We start from the raw sequence: 27,080 nt of genomic DNA, 5'->3' as shown, positions 1-27,080 counted from the left end.
ACTTGCCCAGAATCACAGAGTGAATAAATATCTGAGGTTGGAGTTAACTCCAAGTCTTCCAGACTGTTCTTTCAGTGCCCTATTGAGTATACCACAGTGCTGCGGTTAGACATAGACATGGACCCACAAATGTGTATGTTCATTTATATATAAATGAGCAGGAAAGGCCAATATTTGGTAAGGAGGGTGGAGCTAACCTAGGTGTCAAGAAGGTCAGGGTTCAAATCTCACCTTTGATTTTTACTACCTGAGTATGTCATTGAGTTTCCAAAGAATTCTAAATTACATAAACGACACCATTTCTATTTTTCTTTTAAAAAACAAAACCAACCAACATGTAAATTTTGGGAAAGGGAGAATTGTGGAGGAGTCTTTCTTGGGAAATCCAGACTCAATTCTGTCTGGTAAAATATATAGTGTCCCAAAAGTCTCAGGGCAGTTTGATATTTTTTTTGTACTTTGATATTTGCTCCCCACATGACCTTTGCCAAGTTATTTAATTTCCATGTTTGCCATCTATAAAATGGGGGTTGGAGCTAATAGCATCTGAGATTTCTTACAGCTCGATATCTAGGATCCTGTGGTCCCACTTAGTCTCTCGGTGTGTCTCAGGTGATGCTCTAAGATCATAGGTTGCTAAATATTTTCTGATCCAGCTTAGCAAAAGGAGTTTCATCACTAAGAATTTGCCACAACAATGAAATAAAATGGTACAAATTACACATACATGAATGTATATACACATGTATACACAGATATAATTATATTATGTAATTGTACAACATTATTATAATATATAATGGAATGTATAGTATATATCATTTCTGCCATCTTATTTTATATATATGCACTACATGTGTAATTTATATATTATAATAATATATGTATATATTTGTGTGTAATATATATACATACATTCATATACAAAGAATCTCAGAAGCCTTAGTGAAGTTTTAAGAAGCTTAAAAACCTACCCTGAGACTTTTGGGACACCTTCTATATTTTGCCAGACAGAATATAGTCTGGATTTCCTAAGAAAGACTTTTCCACAACTCTCCCTTTCCCAAAATTTACATGGTGGTTGGTTTTGTTTTTGAAAAGAAAAACAGAAATAGTGCAGTTTACCTTTGGAGTTTGTATAATTTAGAATGCTTTGGAGACTCAGTGACATACACATTAGTTGACAATGTCATAGCATGAGCCACCATTATCCAGAGCAGGCTGATCTGAATATGGAAGCAGGCTTTTTTTTTTTTGTTGTTGGATTATTATAGCCTTTGGCTAGATCTATTTCTGTCTAGTCTCCTTTCCTCCTAGAAGGGAAATAATGAGAATCATTCTCCTGGAGAAGACTGAGAATTTGTTGACACAGAAAAGGGAAATGCTAAATATACAAGTGGTTAAGGGACTTCAGTGATGTCAGCACCAATGGGTGTCATAGACAAACCAATGCAGACGATGGTTCAGGAAGAGGGACTCACCAAGTGTAGGGATTGAAGTGATTCTCTGTGGGCTTAAACTACTATAAGCCCAGGGTGGGGGAATAAAAAAACTGTTGGGTCATCCAAATTAAACTTAATTGGCATTGTGGGAAAGCTTCCTTTCCACAAATCAGCCCACACTGTATACCTTTGTATAAACCAAGTGAGGGATGTCATGGAGGGAGCTAAAGATGTGGGGCAGCTGTGGGTCAAATTTTCCATTACTGACTATCAGTGTACAACAAAGTCACGAGGCAAAGCCTAAGACAGCAATGTGAGTCTTAGTGTTATGGGGTTTGGGGGAAGGGGAAAGGGGGAGAGAATAAAATATTTGTTGCAATTTAATACTAATTCAATAATCCCTATGGTTTCCTGACTGAGTTCTGTCTTCTTTCAGAGCATGCTTTTTAATTTTTTTGTTTTGTTTATAGGTCTAGGACATTTTGTTTTCTACTTTTATAATCATTATCAATAACAATAACCACATTTTTAGGGTGCTTCATGGCTTAGAGAATATATTGGGCACAATCAATTCTTCATGCATTAGTATGAACCTCCCAGATGAGTAGAGTCATTTCAATAATGAACATCTTATCTCTTCTTCCTAATCTTTATCAATGAACATTTAAAAAAATGATTGATTCCTATAGAATTCAATGACCTCTTTTCGATTCATTCTCTGAACACTGATCATCTTTGGTTTCCTTCAACTATGATTAAAATGCTTTGAGTATTATGCCCAGCAGATCTCATCTACACTGAGTAAGTCATTCCCTGAAGAAGATAGGAAATTTGATCATGAATGTATTTTGACAAACAAATGGTACAATTCTTACCTCATTGTCACCCACTTTTTTGTCTCATTGACAATGATTTAGAGAGTGTCCACTATGTGAAAAGAACTTTCAGAGCTTTAAAAATGTTATTATTTGTTCTGAAATTATAACCTCCAAAGGGATAGGTACCTTTGGTAGAATAAGCCATGTGGGTGTGACCATGACCACACCTTTTCCAAGACAAGCAGCATCCTCTGAAGGCTTGCCAACGACTGTGCTGAACGCATTGCCATTTTCCACTAACTCTTTACTTAGTATTTTTATTCCCTTATCTTAGTATCACTCTCTCTGTTTCCATTTGCTTCAGAAAAATTCTTGATAAGGGAAAGTTCAGGGACTTCTCTACATGTATTTAACCTAGCAGCTACTTTCCCCCTACTTCTGAAAAAATCCAACGAAACCAAACTGCAGAGTTTGTAGGCTCCCTGAAAACCCTGTTGAAGCCAAAACAACAGCTTGTTACTGGGACCTTTGAGCACAGCTTTGGAAACCTGCTCTTTGTCACAAACAGGAAGATGAAGCATCCTTTGAACTGTACACAACTGTAGCAGGGGATTTACTGCTGTTCTTTCTACACATTCTATGTGCATTGAGGTGCAATAGAGGGTCTGACTAAGTCTCATAGAAATTCTGATTTCTCAAGCTAGTTCAGAGACTTGGAAAGGGAGGGAATGAGGGCCAGTGGCCTCATAAAAAGCTATATTGGGCCAATGTTACTAGCAGAACAATGCCCGCTCCTCTCACTTCTCCCATCAAAAAAAAAAAATGCCCACTATACAACTGCTCTAAGCAACTATCTAGGAATTTCCTAGTTTATTGGACAATGGGATTAGTTCAGAATCAGAACCATCACTGGTTAAGTAAGTTTGAATATGGGTAGGCACAGCAGAGAAAAATATATTTCCCGTTAGATTATGTTTTTTTAAATTAAATGGTTTTTTTTTTTTAGTTAATAAGAATCTGTTTTCACTGCCTCCCTCTTCCCTGCTCTCTAGTATAAAAACAAAAACTTCAAAACGGTTATGCTATCAAAATAAATTCCTGCATCAGTCGTATAAAAAGATAGAGGTTTCATTCGGCACCACAGGTCCACCACCACTTTGTCAGGGGTCAAGGAGTTTATTTCAACATCATGAGTCCTCTGGAATTAGGAATGCTCATTGATTACACTGATCAAAGTTTCTAAGTAGAAAAGATTTTAAAAGACAAACAATGAACTTAGCATAGTCTAGTTGTATTCATCAGCTATATTTTTCTTCATCAGAGGTTAAGCTAGAATCTTTGAGGTACTTTCCCAGGCCATATTCTGAATCCTATTAGACCTTAACCATCTGACTCCAGCTCATATTCCTGAAATGAGGTCTTTTCCCACTTAGGAAGGGCCGTTGGGGGGACAGAGAATCAAGATTTGATAGACATGGTCCAGACAATCTAGGTTAGAGCTTTCATCTGTTGACAAGGGATGATTTTCAAAATCCTTACCTTTAGGAATATGTCAGAAGGAATCTGGTACCTGTAAGATAAATACCCTAAACCCACACAAAGAAGGTGGAGAAGTGGAGTATAGAGAAGGGTGAGTGTCAGCTTTCATGATGATTTTGAAAAGAGCAGCAAAGTTTGGAAACAGGGCCTACTGCTCAAAAAAACTGGACTGATAGATTTGGACTGTGTTCTCATATCTGCCAACTCTCCTACTTGACAAGGGAAACACATTGTCTCTATTTAGCAATTCAAAAAAAAGGGGTTCAGGCTCCTGACAGTCCAGACAAGCTGGGAAAGAAAAGTATCTCCACCTTCTGAGAAGTTGAGCAATATCTCTTTTAGGTTAATTCCTCTTTACTTTTTTTCTAATGCTGACCAGACACAGATGTCAAATGACAGAAGTAACCATTTCAGTCCAAGCCTATCTTCCAAATACCTTCATACATCTCATGCCTTCATGGAACTTAAATCTGAATGAGGGAGACAATACGAAATAACTAGGTCTATGCAAGATGTATACAGAGTAGTTAAAAGGTCATCTGGGAAGCGAAGGCATCTGGGAACTAAGAAAGAGAGAATCAAACTGGACAGCGTACACTAGACCCTACATCAAACCTCTGTCAGACCAGCCCAATACCTGTGAATACTTGTTTGTGAAAAGAAAAATGGTTTACCACGGACATCAAATGCCTTTTGCTTAAAACAATAATGGGATGAATTATGTGTATATGAGTCAGAAACATCCAGATTACATTTCCATGGAATTGCCCAGGGATTCAAAAAGTAAAGGAAAAAGGGCTTGGCAACAAGTATTCTGGACTTTGTGGAACATAGCCTTGGTGGTTTTGCCCAACCCATTCCATCCCTTGTCTTGCCTTATCAATGAGACAGTAGATTGAAGGAAGTCACCTGGTCAACTTAGGACAGGGCACATCATCAGATTCACAGTCAGCTTATCATATTCTATTGGTCATCTCTAGGGGACTCCAAAGATGTGGACTGGGGCCACATCTCTCTTTTTCCTGCTATGAGGAACAGCCCAGAGAACCCTGTTGGGCCTGGGTGCAAATGCACATTTAGCTGAAAGAGTTGTTTGTGGATCTTGTTGTTTTAAGGAAAATGATCTTGGAACAAACCATCTTGCTATTTTTAGGTGCTTTTGTTGATTGTGAAATTGGAATTTGAAGCCCTCATTTGGTAAACAGGACAGAGGCTGTCTCAGGAGACAGAAAGAGTTGATGTTCCATGCCATGAGTAGCCACAAAGACCAGGGAGGGGTTACATAGAATACTGGATTGGGTTTCAACTCAAGGATAGTGTAGACACTTAGGCCTGCATGCCACCTACAATCCACCATCATTCCTTGCGAGTTGAGTGGGGTTCTAGCCTCAGAGAAATAAAAATTGTTGGGAGATTGAGGCCAGGGGACAGGTGAACACATGAGACAGAGCGCCATCTTCTAGTCACTGATGAAGGAGGCCTACAGGGATGAAGAGAATTGTAGATACGGTTCTGACCTAATGGGCCTCATCATTCTTTGTTCACTACCCTGTCCCCAAGTCTCTTCTCCATCATTCCTCCAGAAGGGAATACCAAGCTTAATGGAAGGAATGACAGAGCAAATCAGGGATAGCCGGGACCCAGAAAGTGATCTGTTAGGGTGGGATAAGTGAATAAAAAATGTCTTAACTGTGGATGTGATAAGGAAATATGGACAATTTGATGAAGTATCAGGCTAACATGGTGGTGGCCAATAGACTGGTATGCAGTTGGCGTTAGGGGAGTTCTTTCAGTGAGTAGCAGGGACTAAGCCAGAGAGCCAGTGGTCAAGAGACATGGCCTTAGTTCCTAGGAGAACAAATGTGCAAGAAGGCAGGCTTTAATTCCAGGGGAACTGGAGCAATAAGGTATGGAGATGTTGACAGTAGGGAATAAGCAGAAATCAAGACAAAGATTTAGGCACAGAGGAGAAGCAAAGTGATCCAGTTATTTAGGACCAGGGCACAAGCAGGGGACTGGGTCACAATGGACAAGTCAAACGCCCAATTGTTACAACCAGGGCACAGAGACAGAGCCCCAGAATGCTCAAAACTGACTGTATACTGAGCCCTCTGAGCCATGGCTGGAGAAGGCCTCCTAACTTCCCTGACTTTGAGGGTTGGATGGGTTCAGGTCCAGAATCAATGGACCACCAAGCATCTATTAAGCACCAGTTATGAACCAGACACTGAGATGTTAGGGAGACAGAGACAAAAGTGAAAATGGTCCCTGGAAGCAGGGCTAAGACTGTAGGGGAGTGTTAAATGGTTTGAGCTGAGAGGTTTCAGAAGCAGAGTCAAGGCACCTGGTAGGCTACGGCCTAGGCTGCCCTCAATCACCCTGGTCCCAAGCTAAGAAGGGGAATAGGAGAAAGCACCAGAAAGAGAGAAGTATGTACCAGAAAATAAAAGGGGGATAGAAAAAAGTAGAGTGAAGCCTGGCCCACCCTCCAACTTAGTTTTCTGTTGGGAGATTTCCTTTCATCTTCAGTTTCATTTTTCCCAGGGTTCTGCCTGTTTATTTTCATGACTTAAGGGAAACAGCAAGGAGTTTATTTGCAATTCAAATACGAGCCTCCTCACTCTCCATGCTTCTGAGAGGTTGCAATTCTCTTCTGGGGCTGTTTTGAGCTCTGATAGGAAATCCAGAAATTCTAGGTCACTTTATTTCCAACTCAGTCCCCCAAGGCTTGAAGGGCCTTCCAGAACTCATGTCCTGAACCTCCATCCCGAAGCTCTGTTGTCTGGATTCCCATGCTCCAAAATTAAGATCCATTAAAGGACACCAACAGAACCAGTTAGGACATAACCCCCCACCCCACCCCACTCCTGACTCCATAAAATGTATACCAGAAGACAAAGAAGAGTTCTTGCCTGCTCATGGTATTCCCATCCTTGCATGGGATACCCTCCCTTTTAATTCTTTTTTTTTTTGACAAGGACCAAATCATCTGATTGTCTAAACAGCAGTAACAGGGCTGTCCACAAGATGACAATTACATCATTGAGGCAAACCAGGACCCTCCAAAGAACATTCCAAGATTCCTCGGTATTACTGGTACTGTTCCCACAATAATTTTCTCTTTTGAAATGAAAGAACTAAGCTTTAAAGCAAAGCTACGAGTTCAAGCATGATTGAAGCTTTGAATAAAACCTGGGGATGACAACCCTAATTATTAGGAGGATGCGTCACTTTTATAGTATATTCATCAGTGCTTAAATCCAATTACAACAGGCCAGCCTCTCAGCCCAACTTTAAAGTTCCTTCCTTGAGTTACCCAGGCCAAGCCACCTTACGATCTATCACTCTTCAAAAGAGAGACATTGGCTGCAGGCAGACAAGGAAACTGGCTCTTTCTGTGCTGTTGTCTGCTAAGATATAGCCCCACAGTCCTGACGTGGCACATGTCTTTTCATGGCTGAGTCCAACTATTCCCCCCTCATGTTAAGCAGTGGTTAAAAAGGGGGCTGAGAATGGATGCCTTGTGAAATCTGCTTAATTACCTCCAATAACATGATGGTGCCTGGAGGTATTTGGCTAGGTCACAACACCACTTACTAAATGAATCTAGTCAGGGAGGGAGGTAGAAAATCTCTTTTCAAGCAGCTGAGACAATCCTCCAGAACCCCAGACAAGGATGTGAGCTCCCCAGTAGAATGTAAGTTCCTCAAAGGACCAGTCAAGGCAAGCTAACAGTATCAACAAGCAGCATGAGAAGAAAGAGCTGACACTTGTGAATGGAAGGGCTTCTAATGACCTTCCTCTTGGCCTATGTGTATATCTGAAAGGTTGCTGGCCTAATTTAGATCACTGTGATGAAATCACAAGTTCAAGCAAGTGATAATGATAAGCTCACATGAAAATGGCATTTCACTATTAACCAAGGTCCCTTCTTTACCGTAAGAGTTAAGTAATAGATATGTTATTATCCTCATTTTATAGATGAGGTAAACTGAGGCTCCAAGGCAAAATGTCCTAGAGCTAGTATGTAGAAGAGTAAGGAATAAAATCTCTGTCTTCTCTCTCTATTTTCAGTGGTCTTTCCACTATACCCGAGTATCTCTGTCTTTTATCATGAAGTAAATAAATTACAGCACCCTAAAAGAGAAGAAAAGCAAATGTTATTTCAGCCTTGCTGAACATTTGCACTTTCTCTTGAGTTGGCTGCTAGCAGGTGACTGGCAGAAATAAATGGACCAGAACTAGCTTTCTATATGTTCCCAATGACACAGCTGCTTGCATTATCCACAGTTGGAAGATTTCTGTTGAATAAGTTTTCTGAGTTTAGCTACATTACTTCAAGGATTCTGTAATCTCATCACCTTGGGTGTATAAAGTGCTTTGCAAACCTCAAAGCGCTATATGAAAATGATTTATCACCATCATCATCAATACTCCCATCAATGATGCAGATTATGATCCATCATGCCTGCTCATCCTATCTGACTGTCCATATCACAGGGGAGCCACCAATGTACAAAACTATCTTGGTGATAGGATATCGGATGGGATGAGCTCAAGTCTATCCCACAATTTGGCTCAATGGTAGTAAACATTTTTGCCCACTAGGGGACTGTTTAAATACACTTAGCATTTAACACTGCCTCTAGTGTTCTGACAGTATTAGTGCAACTCCTCCAGAGCATGCCCATCACAGGTCTCCCACACTCAATAGGGGCCCAGGAAGTGGCTAGGTAGGATAATGGAACTGCATTATAACTAAGGACTCACCTGAAACAATCACACTGAAGTGACTCAGTTGTACCACTAGGAGGAGACGTTGCTCAAAGTCAATCAATAGCTAATAAATTCTCCACTACATTTTGTTTGTTGTTTAAAATGTCAAATGGGTTGTTATAATAATATATAATAAATAACATATATAATATATAATAATATAATGACTAATATATAATAATAATGTATAATACAATAAAAAGAGCAAAAAAAGAGGAAAAACTGCCCTGTTATCTCAGAAAACTTTTTTTCTTGGCAATAACCTTGCCAGACAATCTGTAACTGGTTGGGTCAGCGCCACTGGCCTTGCCTCCAAAATTGGATTCATAATGGTAATAATATTTACACCAGTCCTAAATGAATGTTACCAAGGTCCACAATGTCACTCCAAACTCTATGGTGTGACTGTGATCCAGGAAGAATTTTGTAATAAACTCTCCCTTTCAACCCAGAGATTCTTTTTCAGTTGGCCAGTTTTTCAGTAATCCTTGAATTATGTCTTGGCTGAAACAGAGTTTAAGGGGGGAAACTGAACCCTCTTTCTGCCCTCCAAATACCAGGATGGGATTTTTGATTGAGACAGATGGAGGTGGCACAAGTTTATAGGATTTTGACCCAGTTTCAAATCACACCAATAGTTTTCAGCTGAAATAAATTGAACAAAACCAAAACCTAGGTGGGCAAGGCTGGAGAAAGTGAAATCATGGCCCTGAGAAGACTTTATGAACCCAGATTCTTGGGTTTCCCACAGTTTTGTTATGGTCCATGAGGAGCAGCTAACCTTTAATTTTGACCCATACTTACTTAGCATGGAGTGCTTCCATGCTTTGGACTCTGGGAAAACCCATACCTTGGGTTGGAAACAACTGACAGCCTAGCCTTAGAGGCATACTGTCACACACAACTATTACTGAACCTATTTAAAGATAAAATGACTCATTCCATCATCTTAGGTGAATGTTGAAGATACTTTTTCAGAGATTGCTTATTTCTGTGATTTATCTCAATATTATGGAGAGTAAGCTTATTACAAGGTCTCTATGGATTGTTTCTTATTCCATTGACTACTAGATGAACTTTGTCCCATCTTTTCTCTCATCAACCCTTCTTTTTCTCTGTTTGCTACTACCCCTTTTTCATCATATAACAGAAGTTAGAACATCACATTTCAGATCATCTCTTCTATCAAGCAGCAGGGTGTACATGGTTAAGAATCAATTGTAGACAGCACTATTTCCTGTGAAGGTCTATGAAAGGGATCATAGTTCAGTGGAAAAAACACTGGTTTGGGAATCAGAGGACCTGGGATCAAATTCTGCCTGTCACTCCATGACCCTGAGTGAGTTTCTAAAGTTCTCTGGGTCTAAGTTTCCTCATCTGTAAAATGAGGTGGTTGGATTAGATGGTCTCTAAGATCCCTTAGGGAGCTTTGATCTTTGAAGACAGAATATTCTTTCCTTCATTCCTTTCAATGCCTTCAGAAAGATTCATTGAGGCTAATATCTGAGAGTCAGAAACTTTGGGACGTGATGGAAAGAATATTTGATTCACAGTAAAAACAAACAAAAAAACAACCTGGGTTGGAATTCCGGATCAGTTATGAATTTCTTGTGTGATTTTTAGGTCACTTACTTCCCTTGCTCAGTCCTTAATTTTTTTTATTTTAATCCATTAATTGAAAACATTGGACTAAATGATTTTCAAAGTCCCATGGAAGACCTAACTTTGTCCATTACATCCTATGTGACTTTCAGGAAGTCTCTTGTCTCTGGGCCCCAGTTTCTTCATTTATCAAATGAAGAGACTGAACTAGGTGGTCCACATAGTTCTATACAAATCTAAAATTCAGTGCTCTATGACTATGCCAGTGTGTCCCAAATGAGTAATAAGTAATGATTTACACTGAAAAAATGAGATAGAATTTTTACTTATTCTCTTCTGGAGAGGGAGGGTAAGTTACTTGCCCAGAATCATGAAGTTAATAAGTAAGGTGAATTTGAACTTGAATCTTCCTGACTTCAGGCCCAACACTGTATCCACCACAACACATAGCTGCCCCATTGCTTATATGCTACTTGACAGAAGAACAAGGCTGGTAAAATAGGTCCAGATAATTTGCAGGGCTGGACTATTTAGTGTCTAGAAAAGTACAGCCAACATTTTTAACTGGAAAGTTACCGTTTTGCTGGAAGAATAAAGACATTATGCATGCCCCTCCCTGAGTCCACCGGAAAGGAAGACAAAAACAATTAGCTCCTCTCCCACCCTCTGGCAAAAGGGATTCCTACAAGAGATGCCTCCCAGAAGGGATGGGTTGTTTAGCCAAAGAAAAGGCAAACTCATCTCTCGGGTTTCCCCAGTGACATTCACTGGCTCCATCCTGTCTCCACCATACCTTTCCCTGGCTCCATTCCTTGCCTCCAGGGTGAGTACCAAGGCATGTCCCTAGTTGGGGTCAATTGTCAAGAGACAAATCCTGTGTAATATTTAGTTATGAAGGGAGCTGGCATGAATCAGAGAGGAGTGGGAGCTGCTCCAAGAGATGAAGAAAAACAACAAAAACAAACAATTCCCAAGTTAGCTTTGGGTGGTTCCTATGGAGACAGAGAAAGAGAGAGAGAGGGAGAGGGAGAGAGACAGAGTGAGTGAGTGAGAGACAGAGACAGAGACAGAGACAGAGACAGAGACAGAGACAGAGACAGAGAGACAGAGAAAGAGAGACAGAGACAGAGACAGAGACAGAGAGAAAGAGAGAGAGGAGATTAACCTAATGAAGATTAGGGAGAAAGAGACCTTCCTCTCCCCAATGTTTAACATATTAAAGCCCTTAAACTGACCCACAGGCCTGCATATTCAGGGATAGGCAGATTTCCATGGCAGTCCAAGCACATACTCAGAATCCTGTACAATGAATTTCTTTGGAGAGCAGGCAAGCTTGGAAGTGGCTAAATGTATTTTACAGCCTTCCCTTAAAAAGGTGTAAAACAAATAGACCATGAAGTAAGGAAAGGAAATGAGCATGAGGGAAGTCATGGAATGAAAACAACCTTTGCCACAAGTTTGCTTCCTTTTCTTTTTTAACTGCAAGAGGGAAAGAATAAAGTTAATATCATTTTCTCCTCACCCGATATGCTGACTTACTATGAGAGATAAGATGAGGATCTACTTCAGTAGCAGACTGGGAACCTTGAGCTGATTTTCTTTCCTGAACAATGAGGGGCAGGCAGTGAAAAGAAAGATCAGAATTTGGGTGCAGAATTACTTGCATTCTAACTTACCTTGGATGAGTTATTTCAGATCTCTACCTAATCTCTACCTGGTCTTCTACTGCTCCTTCTGTCTCTTCATTTATGACCTAAAGACATGTCAAGAGCACTCATCCAAAGCACAGGACTGATCGCTTCTCTACCATGTTTTTGACCGATTCGTATTGACTATTGAGGTGACTCCAACCCATTGCACTAATACCACTGATCAAGACTGAGGAAAGTGAGCTAAGCGGTGAAATATGACCCAATGTAGCTGTGACTAAAAAGAAGTCATCTTTTCAAATATAAGATAACCAAAGTACACTTATACCCAGATCTTCCCAGAAAAGATACTTTAACAACCTTTAAAATTTCAGAACTGGTTTCCTACTAAATTTATCTCATGTCTAATCATATTACAACCTGTTAATCTCATTAGACTCCCAAAGGGAACCAAGGCTATGTTAGTAGTAGGATAGTGAGTTTCAGACCTGGTCGCAAACAAAGGGAAAAGTATATCATCCAGGTTGACCCTGCTCATTATGAGAGGACATACATAGATCTTAGGACAAATCATGCTACCATCATCTGATCTCCACTTGACACTGAATTAGACTTGACTGTCTAATATTAGGATGAGGGAAAGTCGCCGTAAAAGGATAAGTTTTGGACAGGAGGCTGAAACAGGTGGAAAAGGGCTTCGTTGCCCAGAAGTCATCCCCAGTTCTGCTTCTGAGAGCTCCAGTATTCTTGCCACACATCTTCCATCTCCTCTGACCTCCTGCCTCACCAAGTCCCCACTAAGCTCTACTATCCTGACTTCTATAGAACCTCCAAAGTGTGGAGTAGTTTCCCACCCCAATTTTCTATGCCCTGAGAAGAGTGCTGGGGTCAAGAAAAAGAGAGGGCTTCCAGATACCTCCAGTTTCAAATATTTCTGGGAACTGTGAATTCAAAGTCATACACTAGCTGGAGATCTTTCATTGTCTTACTCACACTTTGCAGATGTAAATATGGTAAGACTTAAAATAAGGGTAAACTTGATGTTAACAGGTAAAGTATGGAGTCATGGCAGGCTCATGGATCTCAGAGACCTCCTCATTTTACTGATATGGAAATTAAGGAATAGGAAAATCAAATATCTTGTCCAAAGTCACACATCCCCCACTTTTCAAAAAGCATTATTTTTTGGCTGTTAGGTTATCTAACACAGATTATCTTCAGACTTCTTTTTAAAAGCCACCCGGAGAGAATGGGGGTGGATACTGTAAGATCCTAAGGAAAACTGGCTATCAATCATTCATTGACTCAAACCCACCAGAGGCTACAACAGGTTCTGACATCTGTCTGGGAGTCTGTCTGTGTGCATCAAAAATATCCCTCAGCTAGGGATATGTAGAATCTTTCCTTCTTTCCCCTTTCTGGCTTGCGCTTCATCAAAGATCATCATTTAAGAAAATTCTTATTCAGAGGGGTAATATAAGGAAATCTAAGAATATAAATAGGAAAGCACCTACCACATCCTTCATTCATTCCATGCTGCACCCCCAAAACAGCATGGAAGGCAAGAACCTAGAAGTTCAGCTCTATGCTGTTCGGGCTAGGAGATGGCCAGTCATTCCAAATAGTCCATCAAGGGATATTGATAAATGCAGGCAAAACAGGGTACCTAGGTGTTTCCTTTCCACAGCTACCTAAGCAAGCGTCAATAAATAGGCAGCTGACATTAATGTAGGCCCATCGGAGTTTTGTGCTCTCTCTGTAGATCACCTTCCACAAAAGAGACCAGTTTTATGCATCTATCTATATACCAGTGCTGGGGAAGCTGTGACCTCAAGGCCACATGTGGCCTTCTAGGTCCTTCGGCGTGGCCTTTTGTTGGAGTCCAAGTTTTATAGAACAAATTCTTTTAGGAGGGGAATTTGTTCTGTGAAGTTTGTATTCAGTCAAAGGGCCACACTTGAGGACCTAGAGGGCAACATGGGGCCTGGAGGCCCCAGCTTCCCCCCCCCACCGCCCCCACCCCTGATCTATATTTCCTCCTCAATAAGTATTTTGTTAATCATGGACTACAAGCCAGGCACTGTGATGGGAAAACAGAGAAGGGCAAATACAGTTCCTGCCCCCATGAAACAACACATAAATAGCTAGGTGCCACCAAAACACACACAGAATAGGTGGGAGGTAATCTCAGAGGAGGTGGTGTTGGCAGCTGAGGGCACCTACTGTAGAGGGTGGACTCTGAGCTGAGTCTTGAAGGAAGTCAAAAAGGCTAGGAGTCAGAGCGGAAGAGGGAGAACACTCCAGGCATCAAGGAGGCCAGTGTAGCCAGATCATAAAAGTTCCTGGAGGAGAATAACCTTTAAGAAGGCTGGAAAGGTAAGAAAGAGACAGGTTATAAAGAGTTTTAAATGCCTCACAGAGGAGTATATACCTTATCCTGGAAGGTGGAGGAAACTACAGGAGTTCATTAAGTAGAGGTGAGTAGAGGAGGGTTACATGGTTTGACCTATTAGTTTAGAAAAAAATCACCTCACTGGAGGATAGACTGAGAGAGGAGACCTGAGGCAGAGAATATTGCATTGGTCCAGTCAAAGGGAATGAGGAGCTGAACTAGGGTTGTGGCTGTATGGGTGGAGAAACGGGGACATAGACCAGAGATTTTGTGAAGGTCCTGGAATAATCTGTTAGGTTTGCTGAAAGGAAAGGAGTAGTACTACTTGGCTCCCAAAGTCCCTCCAAAGGAGGGTGGGGCTGGGGGCAAAGAGGTTGCCATTGTTCTCACACAGGATCCTCCAACCTTGAGCATGCTCACCACCAAACTCTCTATGGATAGGCCTATCAAACAATATTCTATTTCAATAGATATGGGTCTGTTTGAAGTTATAGGATGCATACATGTGACTTTACCCCTGTGATCTTTCATATGACTTGACTTTGCATCTCAGTAATGAAATGATCATCTATCATTGTATATTACTGTTACAACTGCTCACATTCATATGGCATTTTAAGGTTTACAAAGCACTTTACATGCATTCTTTCTAATGCCTTATCATTTGATCTTAACAACCATGGGAAGTGAGTGCCATTGTTGTCCTTGATTTACAGAGAAGGAAACTGAGGCTTAGAAAGATGAAATTCTCTAAATTTTCTGTCTCCTTTAATATCTAGTACAAAGTAAGAAGATGCTTTAAAAAATAATTGTTGGATAGCACAGAATTTTAGCCTTATCTTTACCCTTGGTTCATGAAGTACAAAAGTCCTTTACAGGTCTAGCTTCCAAAAGATGCATATCCTGGGCTTATAGCTGCCCTGTTCTCAATGAGCAGCTGCTCCTAGCACTCTCTTGGAAATTTTGATAATTTAAATCCCTGGAAATTATAATTTGGTCCACCTTGACAGATCTCTTCCTCTCTGCCCCAGTTAATTTCCCAGATTCTATTTCACTAGCTGTCAGTTAAGGCTAGTTCTAGCCCAGAGAGGGTCTACTTGTCTACTGGTTACCCTCAATTGACAGATAGACCCATACTTTCTCAGGGTCATGTGATCATTGGCCATGAGTCCTGAGACACCACGATTCCTCTTCCTTTCTGAGTCTGCCTTCTCTCTGACACTTTCAACAAGAGTTCCCCAACAAATGTCCTTTTTTCTTTGCAAAACCCACAGGAATTTTCTATCCTTTCTCTAAGTTCTAGTTTCTGGTTACCAAACACTTGGCATTTTGCATTTGTTCCTTGGTATTTCTTCCCTTGCTGTTCCCTTGCTCTCACTCTCCTGAACTGTTACATTCATAATTCACTGCCCTTTCCCACTTTCATTTTGTTTCCTATGAATTTATATACTCTACAAAGTATCATTGACCAATATCAGCGTTTAGGGTTACTCTATCCAAGATAGTGCCTGCCCCACAGCAAGAATGGGTATAACCAGTAATAAACAGAATGAATCAAAAGTCTTTCAGAGCCAAGTCTGGTGAAGCAGGGAGCCGATCCGGCCGGGCAATACTGGTTTGGTTTTGTCTTTGGCTAGTATTTTTTAAAGTATGATTATAAAAAGACCTATTTTCTTTTGTGGTTCCTAAGCTGCTCCTGAAGGCAATTAAAAAAAAAGTCCTCGGCAGGTTGGAGGAAGGGTAAAAATAAGTGTCTTGTTTTCCAAGGTGACTATTTTGAAAGGGAAAATACTCATTTGATTGCATAAGTATTGGTAAGCTTGTTAAAAATTGGTTATTTATTTTTGATTTCCTATTTCACTGCTTTAGAGATGTGGCACAGAACAATAGGTAAATTTCTGGAGTCAGAAAGAGCTGGGTTGGAGTTCTGGGTCAAGCTGTGAGATCTCAGGCAAGTTACTTCACCTTTCAATGTCCCAAGTAAAACTTTCATCAGCGGGAGAAATTTTCATACCAGGAGTTCTTCACACTTTGGGATCATAAGGAGGAAAGGAAAAGGTGCAAAAATGTCATTACTTTATAATTACATTTCATATTCTTTATACGGGTCTGGTTGTGATGGTTGGGGTGGATTCCTGACTGTGCTAAACTTAACATGGTATGGGGGAAGAATATTGGACTTGGAAGGGAATGAATATTTATATAGTACCTACTATATGCCAAGGGCTCTGCTAAATGCTTTACAAATATTATCATATTTGATGTTCACCACAATCCTGGGAGGTAGGTGCTATTATTATCCCCATTTTACAGTTGAGGAAACTGAGGCAAAAAGAGGTTAATTGCTTTGCCCAGAATCACACAGTTAGTAAATGTCTGAGACCAAATTTGAACTGAATCTTTTCCTGTCTCCAGGCCCAGCCCTCTATCCGTTGTGTCAAATAGTTGCTCTTATCCATTTTACAGTGGAGGAAAATGAGACAGACACAGGTTAAATGACTTGCCCAGGGTCACACAGCTGGTGTCTGAGGCTGGATTTGAATTCAGGTCTTTCTGACTCTCGGCCTGCCACTCTATCCACTGACCCATCCTTCAGGTAACTGAAGAGTTTAGGGGCAGAATATAGGGAGATTAGGCACTATGTGATTGACTTTGGACATCTGGGATACTGCTTTCTGTTGTGGATCCCACATTTTAGGAAAGACATCAGATGGTGGAAGGCATTCAAGGTTAGCAAGAGGACAGGTAACCATGCCATATGGAGATTGGCTTGAGAAACTCAGAATGCTGAGCCTAGAGACAAGGAAGAAGGCTTAGAGGCAACATGAAAGTTACTGTCAGGTATTTATTTGAAGGGTGGGAAGAAGGACTTGGTTGGTTCTGCTTTTTTCCACAGGGGAGAATGTGGAATGAGATGCAGGAGTTTCAAACAGACAGATCCTGACTCAATGTAAGGAAAAACTCCTTAACAATTACAAATGGAATGAGAAATTAGAATGGGCTGCCTCAGGACTGCATATTCCCCATAACTAGAGGTCTCTGAGGGAAGGCAAGATAACCACCTATCAGAGATATTGTAGAGAGTTTTCCAGTTTGAGTAAGGGTCAGACTATTTAACTTCTGAGGTCCCTGCCAAGTCTGAGAATCAGTGATCCTGTCTCCCTACTCTTGGGCCATGACAGATATATAAACCTAAAAACCCCAAGCTACTTCTAGAGGAATGATTTCCTCATGTATAGAATGAGAGGAATAGACTTAAGTGATTCCTACTGGTTCAATAATTGTATGGTTCAGACAAAGATGGAAGCCCAACTATACATGACAACTCCGTAGAATGCTCCTTGGGGGCAGAAACGGGGTTTTTGCTTTGGTTTGGGGTTTTTTTATTCTTTGTATCCTTGCTACACCTACCACCAAACTTTATGAACAGCAGGTATTTAATAAATATTTGTGGCATTGCGTTCTGTTGTGTTGAGTTGAGCTACATTCAACTGAATTGAGCAGAACTGAATTGAATTGGATTATGTAAGGTTAGATGCCAAGTCTCTTCACAATCATTTACTCCACAAAAAGAGCCTTTGTTCTTTATTGTAAAATTGATCTTTAGTTTCCCTGAAATGGGAATAGTTTTATCTATATAATATCTGTGTCTATGGAGAAAGAACAAGGAGAAAAAAGAGGAAAAAGAGGGAAAAGAAGAGAGAGTAGGAAAAGGAAAGGGAGAGAGAAAGAACAACTCCTACCTACACCCAGTGCCCTTAGGCATCCTTTTCAGATGTAGGAGAGCCAGAAGCATGCTAAATGAATATAGTTGGTAGCCAAGGCTAGATTGGATCTAACTATGGTCAGCATCATTATTTCTCCTTCCCCAGTGGTGACTGTAGAGTATGGGGTTTTGGGGCAGCCCAAACCATAAGCCAGGACCAATAAAGACACCTGTGAACATCCTCCCACACCACAATGATGACACAGGGAGGAGATTCCAAAGCAAACACTAGCGACCCTGCGGCTCCCATGGACCTCCCAGACTCTAACAGTCTCTCTCAGACCCAGGCTGTCTCATCACAGCGTCCACTGACTTTCCATGAGTTCTCTCTTATACCACTAAATTCTCTAAGATCCAACTTTAGTTTATTTTTCACAAGCCACATAATGCCCAGTCTTGTCAAATTCAGAACTGTAAGTGGCAATCCTGACACCTAAGGTAAGTAGCATAAAACATACCCAGGAAACTGAGAGTAGAAGGGACAGTGGACCTTTAGGACTGTGGTAAGGAGGGTCAAACCTTATTTGTAAACCCTAAAGCACACCGTACATCCAAGGGAAAGTAGACGGGCACCACCTCCTCCCACTGAGAGGACAGTAAAGGATCTTACCCTTGCACTGCCCACAACAGCGTTTGTACTCCTACATCAGTGTTCTGGGGACTGAGTGTTGCTCTCCTTTTCTGACATTTTGTCAATGCTTCCTAAATATTTATGATGGTGAATACACAAAAAACCTGAAGGATGTGTGATTTCCACAGTGTGGGGGATTTCTGTTGTGGGAGGTCATTCCACCTACTCAGATCACGACTCTTGATTTTTCTGTAAACCTTTGGGAGTTACCTGAGTCTCCAAGAAGTCAATATGACTTGCCCAAGATTCACAGAGCTAGTCAGTGTCAAAGGAAGATTCAAAACCATTTCTTCCTGACTCCAAAACCAATAATCTATCAAGTAAGCCATGTTGCCTCTGATGAGGAATATAGGAAGATAAAATGGAAAGAGCTGGGCTGGGTTTCATGTAAAGTTTTCTAATTTGTTCTCTGTAGAAAAATTTTGTCATTTTTCCTTTGTTTCTCCATGTTCCCAAGCTCCTTAATTTCTGACTTTTTCCTCATCTATGATATTCCCTAAAGCCATCCCTTCCCACTAAGTTGTACTGTAAGTCCTGGACCATGTCCTATTCATTGGAAACTTTCTTTTCCTGTGCATTTGAGAAGCAACATGGCAGAATGGAAAGAGCAGTGCATTAGGAGCTGGAGGTCTTCTATTGGGATCTTGACTCTGCCACTGGTAATTTGTGTTACTGTGAGCAAGTCACTTGATCTCCATTGACTTTATCTGTAAGATGATAACCACTAAAGTCCCTTAAATCCTGAAGTCCTTCTCTTGGGTTAATCCTATGAATAACAGACCCATCAAGCTTCCTTACTCTGGATCTGATTCTACCATATCCCAGTTAACAGATTTTCAGGTCTTTGTGATTCTATTCTGCTCCGCATCTCAACATTCCTCTTAGAGCCAGCTTTTCCTCTTGTTTTCTGCTCTTTCTTTCTCCTTCCCCATCCCATGTTCATCTTGAATAATTGCAGATCTTTTTCTTCTATTCTATATTCCTTCTATTAATTAAATATAAGTCCAGAACAAAAGGTAGGAAAAGCACCTCTAGTATATCTGTATGTATGCATGTATGTGTACAGTTATTGATGCATACATACACATATGTACGTATGAATGTATACACATATGCACATATAATATATCATGTACACACATATTATATTTACATGTATATTATATACTCTATGTTATATTTGGACCTCTAGTGCATGTATGTATGCATGTATACATGTTTATATCTGTGTATATCTAAGCATAATAAAACAAGTAAATACAGGTAAACTTTTGAAGCATAAATAAAGCACAGAGGCAGCTAGAGCACTAGGTCTTGAGTCAAGAAGACACTCTCCTGAGTTTAAATTTGACCTTAAACACTTACTGTCTGTGTGACCCTGGGCAAGAAACTTAACCCTCTTTGCCTCGGTATCCTCATCAGTAAAATGAACTGGAGCATTTTAGCAAATACTAAATAGCAAATAGTATCTCTGGTGAGAAAACCCCAAAGGGAGCCGCGAAGAGTGGAACATGACTGAAAACAACTGAATAAGGAAAAAGCATCGTTAAGTACAAAGAAAAGTGAGAGTGGAGCTGGTGCTCTCTAGCATCTATTCAATTCAGTAAACAATCATTAAGCACTTACTCTACGCAAGGTGTGATAGTTCCCACACTCTAGCAGATTTCATTCTCCCTGAGGAAGAGAAGGTGTCCAGTGACAAGGACTTATTTGTCTTTTGGGTATCCCCCAAGTTTCTAATCACACAAAACAGAAGGCGATTGGGGGAAGGGAGTCACTAACAGCATGCCAAATTATTGTTGAATGAATGAACTTTTGTCATTTTATAGAGGAGGAAACTGAGGCCTCAAGGAACGAAGTGCCTGAAAACTTAGAGCTAGTTAGTGGCAGAGCTGGGCTGAAGTCCAAAAACAGCAATGATTCCAAGGAGTAGGTGTTAATATCAATCGCCTGGGGAATTATCTCAGGCATTATTAGCCACCATCTTTCCAAAGGAAAGCATTCTCGTTCCTGTCTTCAAGGATTTTGTAATATATTAAATGAAAAGGTGAAACAGGGGTAACAATTTCTCCTCAGGGGATCTCAGCTGTCAGTTAAGTGAGATGGAGGTGCCAAAAAAAAATACGTAATGATATTTTAAAGAAGGAACAAAATTTTTTGAGCAGTTCTAGCCCTGCTCCATAATTTCTCAATCCTAAAGAACTGAAACAGGGAGATCCAAGACTTCCTGATGTTCTGGGGGGTGTGGAAGGGTGTATAAGGTTTGCAGCTTGTCTCTGTGCAGAGAGGACTAGCCTTGGTGAGGATCACAAGGATAGCTGGTGCATTGGCGTGGTCACATAATCATGAGTTGACCTTGTCAATCCTTCACTCTTGAGGAGGACCAATGACACATAAGGGTGATGACTTGCACGTGAATTGGACATGAGAGGGACATAGCTTAACAAGTCAAATTCCCTCCCTACCATTCCTGTATATGAGCTAAATCCCAATTAGTACACTCAGTTCCTTAGATATTTGCTTAATGTTTCTTTTTCTTTGGGTCTTTATGCTCTTGAATTATCTCCGGGTTGAGGATGTACAGAATTGCCCTTTCCATTCCCCCACCCCCACCCCTTTGCTACATGGTAATCACTAGATAATAGATTCAGAGCTAGATTATTTAGACCTTGCAGGTCACATATAGTCCCCTTTTTTATAGATGAGGAAACTGTGGCCCTATAGGATGTAACTGGTAGAGCCTAGATTTGAACTGAGGTCTTCTGTCTCCAAATCTAGTACTTTCTCCCCACTCCACCACCCTCATAATGGACCCCCGGCCTTGAAAGACCCTCCTCTTTGCTTCTGGCCCTTCTCCACTGCAACCCCTGGCTAGCATATCCCCTGGCCTCACATCTGGGTAGAGTCGTAATGGACAGTGCCTATGTACAGGTTTGGATCCTACAGGGACTCATTAAACATCCTGAATCATCTGAAACCATTCCCATAATGAGTGTGAATTTTGTGCCTTTTTTTGGACCTCATCAGAGAAGTATTTATCAGTAATCAAGAACCCTTGGAGCCAAGGGAAAAAAAAAAGACCTGTGTTGTCTCAGGACAAAGTGTTACAGGGAGCACCTCTCTGGTCTCTGAGCACCATCAGCATGGAGACTTGCAGCCAACAAACAGACAAAGGAAATGAAGGAAAATGCAGAAAACCCATAGGCCCCTCTACGGAGATTGTACAGTCAGAGAAAAATACATGTGGAGTCCATCTCCAGGAATCCAGATGTTTGCTACTGTTTGGAATCCTGCTTCTCCTCTTGCTGTTTCTAATTTTTCTTCCCTGAACGAGAGAGCTTTCACATTCAATTTCCACTGTTTTAGTATCAGATCCTGCCTTCTGCCCCAACTGTGGAGACACAGACCAGCTCTTCCTATAGCCAAGATGAGCTGCCAAGCATCTTCAGAGCCCAGATTTATGCACACACAAAGTAAGGGAACCATCTTTAATTCACTGCACTGGTTACTGGGGTTGATACAAAGATAAATAACTCATGGTGTCTACCCTCAAGTGACCTACAATCCATTAGAGGAGATGCGACCTATATACAGATAACAAGAATAATAATGCAGCTAGAAGGCACAGTACATAGAGTTCTACACCTGAAGTCAGGAAGACTCACCTTGCTGAGTTCAAATGTGGCCTCAGACACTAATTAGTCATGTGACCCCGGGCATATCACTTAATTTTGTTTGCCTCAGTTTCCACATCTGTACAATGAGCTGGAGAAGGAAATGGCAAACCACTCTAGTGTCTGCCAAGAAAACCCCAAATGGGGTCATCAAGAGTTGGACATAACTGAGAAATGACTGACCAGCAATCTCATTCATTTAGTACTTTAAGCGCTTTGCCAATGAAATCAGAGATGTATTTATTCATTCACCCATTTATCTATCCTTCTGTCTATTCAAATCTTAGAGGTGTTTTTCATTTCCTGCATAAATGAGATCATCAGTATCACTGGTACCACAAGAAACTCCCAAGTGAGAAAATTTTTTGTAGCAATGGATAGAGCCCTGGACCTGTGTGCTTTCCTTATAATAACATAAACAATACAAGGATTATCTCATTTTACAGATAAGGAAACTAAGGCACCGAACGGTGGATTAAATCACCCAGGCTCACACAGTTAGTAAGTATCAAATGCAGGACTTGAACTCAGGTTTTCTGACATAGATCACCTTTCTTAGGTACTTATCCACATGTTGGGTACATAAGATGCTGTGCCACTGGATGAGGGAGAAATTTTTTCCAGCTAGAGGAATAATCAAGGAGCTGGATTTGATCCTGGCTTTGAGGGATGAGTTGGATGTCAATAGGCTGGGCTGAGCTGAAGAGGTGGGGGAAGCAGGGGAGGCAGGAGAAACTGGGAGTGTTGATTTGAAAGAGCAAATAATGTGAGATAAGGCTGGAAAGTTACCATATAGTCCAATTGTAGAGAGCTTTAAATGCCAGACTGAGAAGTCTTCAGTTAGGGAGCTGTGGGAGCCATTAAAGACTTTTGAGTAGTTGAGTGATACATGATCACACTTGTTCACAGACAAAATTAATCCGGTTTCAGCATATAGCATGGACTGTAATTTGAGGCGAGGAGACCAGTTAGAAAAATTAATAAAAAATGTACAGATTGGGTCCATTACAAATTCATGTAATTCCTGCTCAACTAAGTCCTCACTCATGCTTGGCAATCTTTCTATTCATCTCTCCTTATAATTCCCCTTTGCATTCCCTTCAGCAACTATTTGGAACTATTTCCTGCTTCTCCAAACACCAGATGTACTGCCAGACACCACTTTCCCCTTTCTGAGCAAGAATCCTTGCCCTCTATTTACTGAAAAGAATAATGGAGGTTGACTTGAGCTCCATCAGACTGGCTTCCTTTGTACCTAAAGGCTTCTGTTTCTTTATCCCTTCTCCCTTCTTTGACTCCTATCTCAGAGGATGAGGTAAACCTCCTTCTTGTGAAGGTTAATCCTTCCATCTATGCCCTTGTTTCCCTCTTTCCCCTTCTTCCTCTTCTGGGCCCTTGCTCCATCAATCACCCTCTCATGTATTTTCAGTCTTTCCTCCTCTAAGGGTTCTTTCCCCACTACTTGCAAACTGATTCAATGTCTCCACCCTAACCAAACCCAAAAGTCTCTCCTTTACCCACACATACAAAACATTTCCCACAACACATATTTAGACCTAGAAAATACCCCAAAGGCCACTAAGTCCAACCCCCTCATTTTACAGATGAATAAATGGAGGCCCAGAGAGGTTAAGTAACTTACCCAAGGTCATATGGGTAATAACATCTGCAAAATGGGGTTAAAAATAGCACCTGCTTCCCAAGGTTGTTATGCGGATAAAATGAGATAACATCTGTAAAACACTTTGCAAGCTTTCAAGCATCATATATATGCTAGCTATTATAGTTCCAGCAATGCCTCTTCTTCCAGGAAGCCTTCCCTGACCGCCAAGCTAGAAGTCTTCTCTCCTTGCTCTGAACTTTTAGAATACATCATACTTCTTTTAGCATATCCTCCTTTTTATTGTTTCTTCACATCCTCATTTCCCATCTAGTCTAGATTGTAATCTTCCTGAGGACAATGATCGTATCTTATTCACTTTTGTGTCCCTCACAGCACCTAACTCAGTGCCTTTCACCTAGGAGACGCTCAAAAAACTGCTGAATGGGTTATCACCATCATCTTCATCACCAGATAGAGAACACCTACGTATATTTGTTCACTTGCCTCAGCCTGGCTTTGTGGCTACTGTTCCACAGGAATAACCCCGCAGGTTTGCCATGCTGAATGGGTGTCTCCATCATGGTTCCTCTTTGGAGGATGAAGCCTCTTCTTGAGGGCAAGGGTAATAACCATCCAACTTCCTTTGCACAGTTCCTACTACTCCATCACGTACATGGGTGGCCCTAATACAAGTCGAATCCTCTTACCACAGACCCTGCACTGACAATGATGTCTCTATACTATGACTTGTGGGAGACGGGCGATAATGTCCTGAAGAGAAGCCCAGAGAAAAGATAGTTGGGAGAGAAAAAATCATAAAAGGATTACCATAAAATCTGGTGGGGGAAGGGGAGAAGGGAATGATTGACAGACACAAAAGGAGCAAAGAGGTTGAAATATCGATATATTCCCTAGTGTTTTCCTAGCTCTCTTCACAAGAGGCCCTTTTTGATCCTCACCCCCTTGAATTTATGTTCTGTGTATTTTGGATTTACCATGTACATCAAAAAATGTAAGTTCCTTGACAGAAGAGTGTTTCATTTTTGGTTTTTTATACCCAATGCCTAGCACAGTGAGGGCCCATAGCAGGAGCCAATAAATATTTGTTGAATTGAATTAAACTAAATTTATGGTAGCAAAACCCCAGAAATTCAGTGTTCATGGACTGAGCATTGGTTGTAAAAACGGCAGCAGGTGGATGTCAATGGAAGACTATTGAACTGAAGACTATTGTACGGATAGAAGTGATTCAGAGAAACATGGAAAAACTTAGATGAACCCATCACAGGGTGAAGTAAGTAGAACCAGAACAATGTTCACAGTGGTTACAAAAACAAAATAACAGTGAAAAGCAGCTGCAATCAAGAGATGAATGGAATGAGAATTTTTGGTCCAGGAGGATAGATGAGCAGGCCTATTCCCCTCCTCTGTAGACAGGAGGGGTAATGGGGGCCCAGAATGCTGCATATGTTGTCAGACTTTATTGTTATAATGATAGGGTTGGCTTAACTGCTTCATTTGTTTTGGTGTTGTTATAAAGAAGGATTCAATGGGGAGGGTGGTATAGTAGGAAATGGCCATCCTGTGCAAAACCAAGAGAGAGCAATGACCCTTCAGAAAAGAAAGGAAGGAGAGGATGGAATGAGAGAGGGAGGAGAGAAAGGAAAGGAAAAGAGAGAAAGGGATGGAGAGAGGAAGGAAAGAGGGAGGGAGGAAAGAAGGAAGGAGAGGACAGGGTGAGAGAGGAAGAAGAGAAAGGAAAAAGAGAGGAAGGGAGAAAAGAAGGAAGGAAAGAAGGGATGTAGTGAGAGGAGAGCAGAAAAGAAGGAATAAGAAAGAAAAGGAAGAAAAGGAAGGAAGGTGGGAGAAAGACAAGGGAGAGGGAGGGGGAGAGAGAGAGAGGAAATGAGGTTCAAGAGAGAGGAAGGAAGGTAGAAAGAAAAAAGGGAAATAGAGAAAAGTAAGGCCATATTACCAACAGCAATTTGGTGATTCTTTTTGATGATAAGAAAACTCAAGGGTAAAATTATTCTGTCGAGGTCATATAGCCAGCAAATGACGGAGATGGGAATTGTACCTGGTCCTCTGACATCAGTTCCTGTGTTCTTTTCAGTAAACCATGTTCTCTTTAGAACAAAGAAAGGCTTAGCAGGTGAAGTTTATTTAATAGTGACAGGCTCAGAGGCCTGACTTCTGAGGGCAGGGCATTCTCTTCCCTTATTCTCTCTACCACCATCTACCTTGTCATTCTCCATGTCCTCCTGGTCCCCTTCGTCCTGGGTGTTGATCCACCTTCTCCTCTTCCTTCCAAAGCTCTTGACTCAGGCTAGAACTAGGAACTTCTCAGGGTTCTGGTTGGTGCCCAAGCTACAGTTTGGCCAGAAGGTAGCTTGAGAAAGCTGGGAGGGATCAGGATATATCCCAGGCCAGAAAGTCCTCAGGGGAGAATCCATTTGCCCAGATATCCTCCCAGTCAGACTCAGGTTTGAACAAAGACTTCTCAGAACTCAATTCCATACTTAAACACTAGTTCTGTTTACAGAGGAAGCTCACGCTTTGACAAAAGGCATCCTCTTGCTTGGGTGGATTTGCTGGCATGGGGGAATGCAGGTTGGCAGTGTACACACTCAGAGTGATAAACTTCCCAAAAATAAACAAATGAACAACAACACAAAATAAACCCTCTTTTTTTGTGAGGGATGGGCAAGATTGGCACCAAAGTCTGCTTGGCTTTGAATCCAGCTCCAGATCTTCTATGCCACATTGCCTCTTGCATTTCTAGCACATTCTATTTCCTGATAACAGCCCTCTCATGTTTCAGATGTCACCACATCCTTCATTTCATTGTTCTACTCAGCTGGAATAAGAACAGATTGAGTCTACTTATGACAAAGCCTTGAGCTTCAAATGCACAGGAGAACATCATAGTTTTACATATTCAAATATTTTCTTTCGTGCCCCAGGAGCCACACAGTCAAACCCTCAGACCTCTTGGCAAAAGAATTATCAGGAACCGGTTCCATCTTGCTGCTGCTGCCCTAGGCCCTGGTGCCAGGTGGCAGGTACATGACTGTGTCATCCCAGCAGATGGTTGTGATCAGTCTGCTCTGTGAGTACCAGGGGGCATTCCTCTGGCCCCAATGTTGATGGTCCACTGAGTAGTAGTGTAACTCATTGACGTTAGAAAG

The 27,080-nt window shown here is 41.2% G+C and overlaps 1 long non-coding RNA gene across 1 annotated transcript in view; it reads right to left on the bottom strand.

The window, feature by feature from the left end:
* LOC140531155 (uncharacterized) overlaps positions 1-26,358 on the bottom strand; it is a 115,246-nt gene extending 88,888 nt beyond the window's left edge. Inside the window, exon 1 of the long non-coding RNA XR_011976289.1 lies at positions 26,133-26,358. This is a non-coding gene — a long non-coding RNA (uncharacterized lncRNA). The remainder of the gene's footprint in view (positions 1-26,132) is intronic.
* Positions 26,359-27,080: the final 722 nt, after the last annotated feature.

Source organism: Notamacropus eugenii, chromosome 3 (genome assembly GCF_028372415.1).
Source record: "Notamacropus eugenii isolate mMacEug1 chromosome 3, mMacEug1.pri_v2, whole genome shotgun sequence".
Taxonomy (NCBI): domain Eukaryota; kingdom Metazoa; phylum Chordata; class Mammalia; order Diprotodontia; family Macropodidae; genus Notamacropus; species Notamacropus eugenii.
The sequence above is the reverse complement of the archived record's forward strand: the minus strand, read 5'-3'. Positions and strand labels throughout refer to the sequence as shown.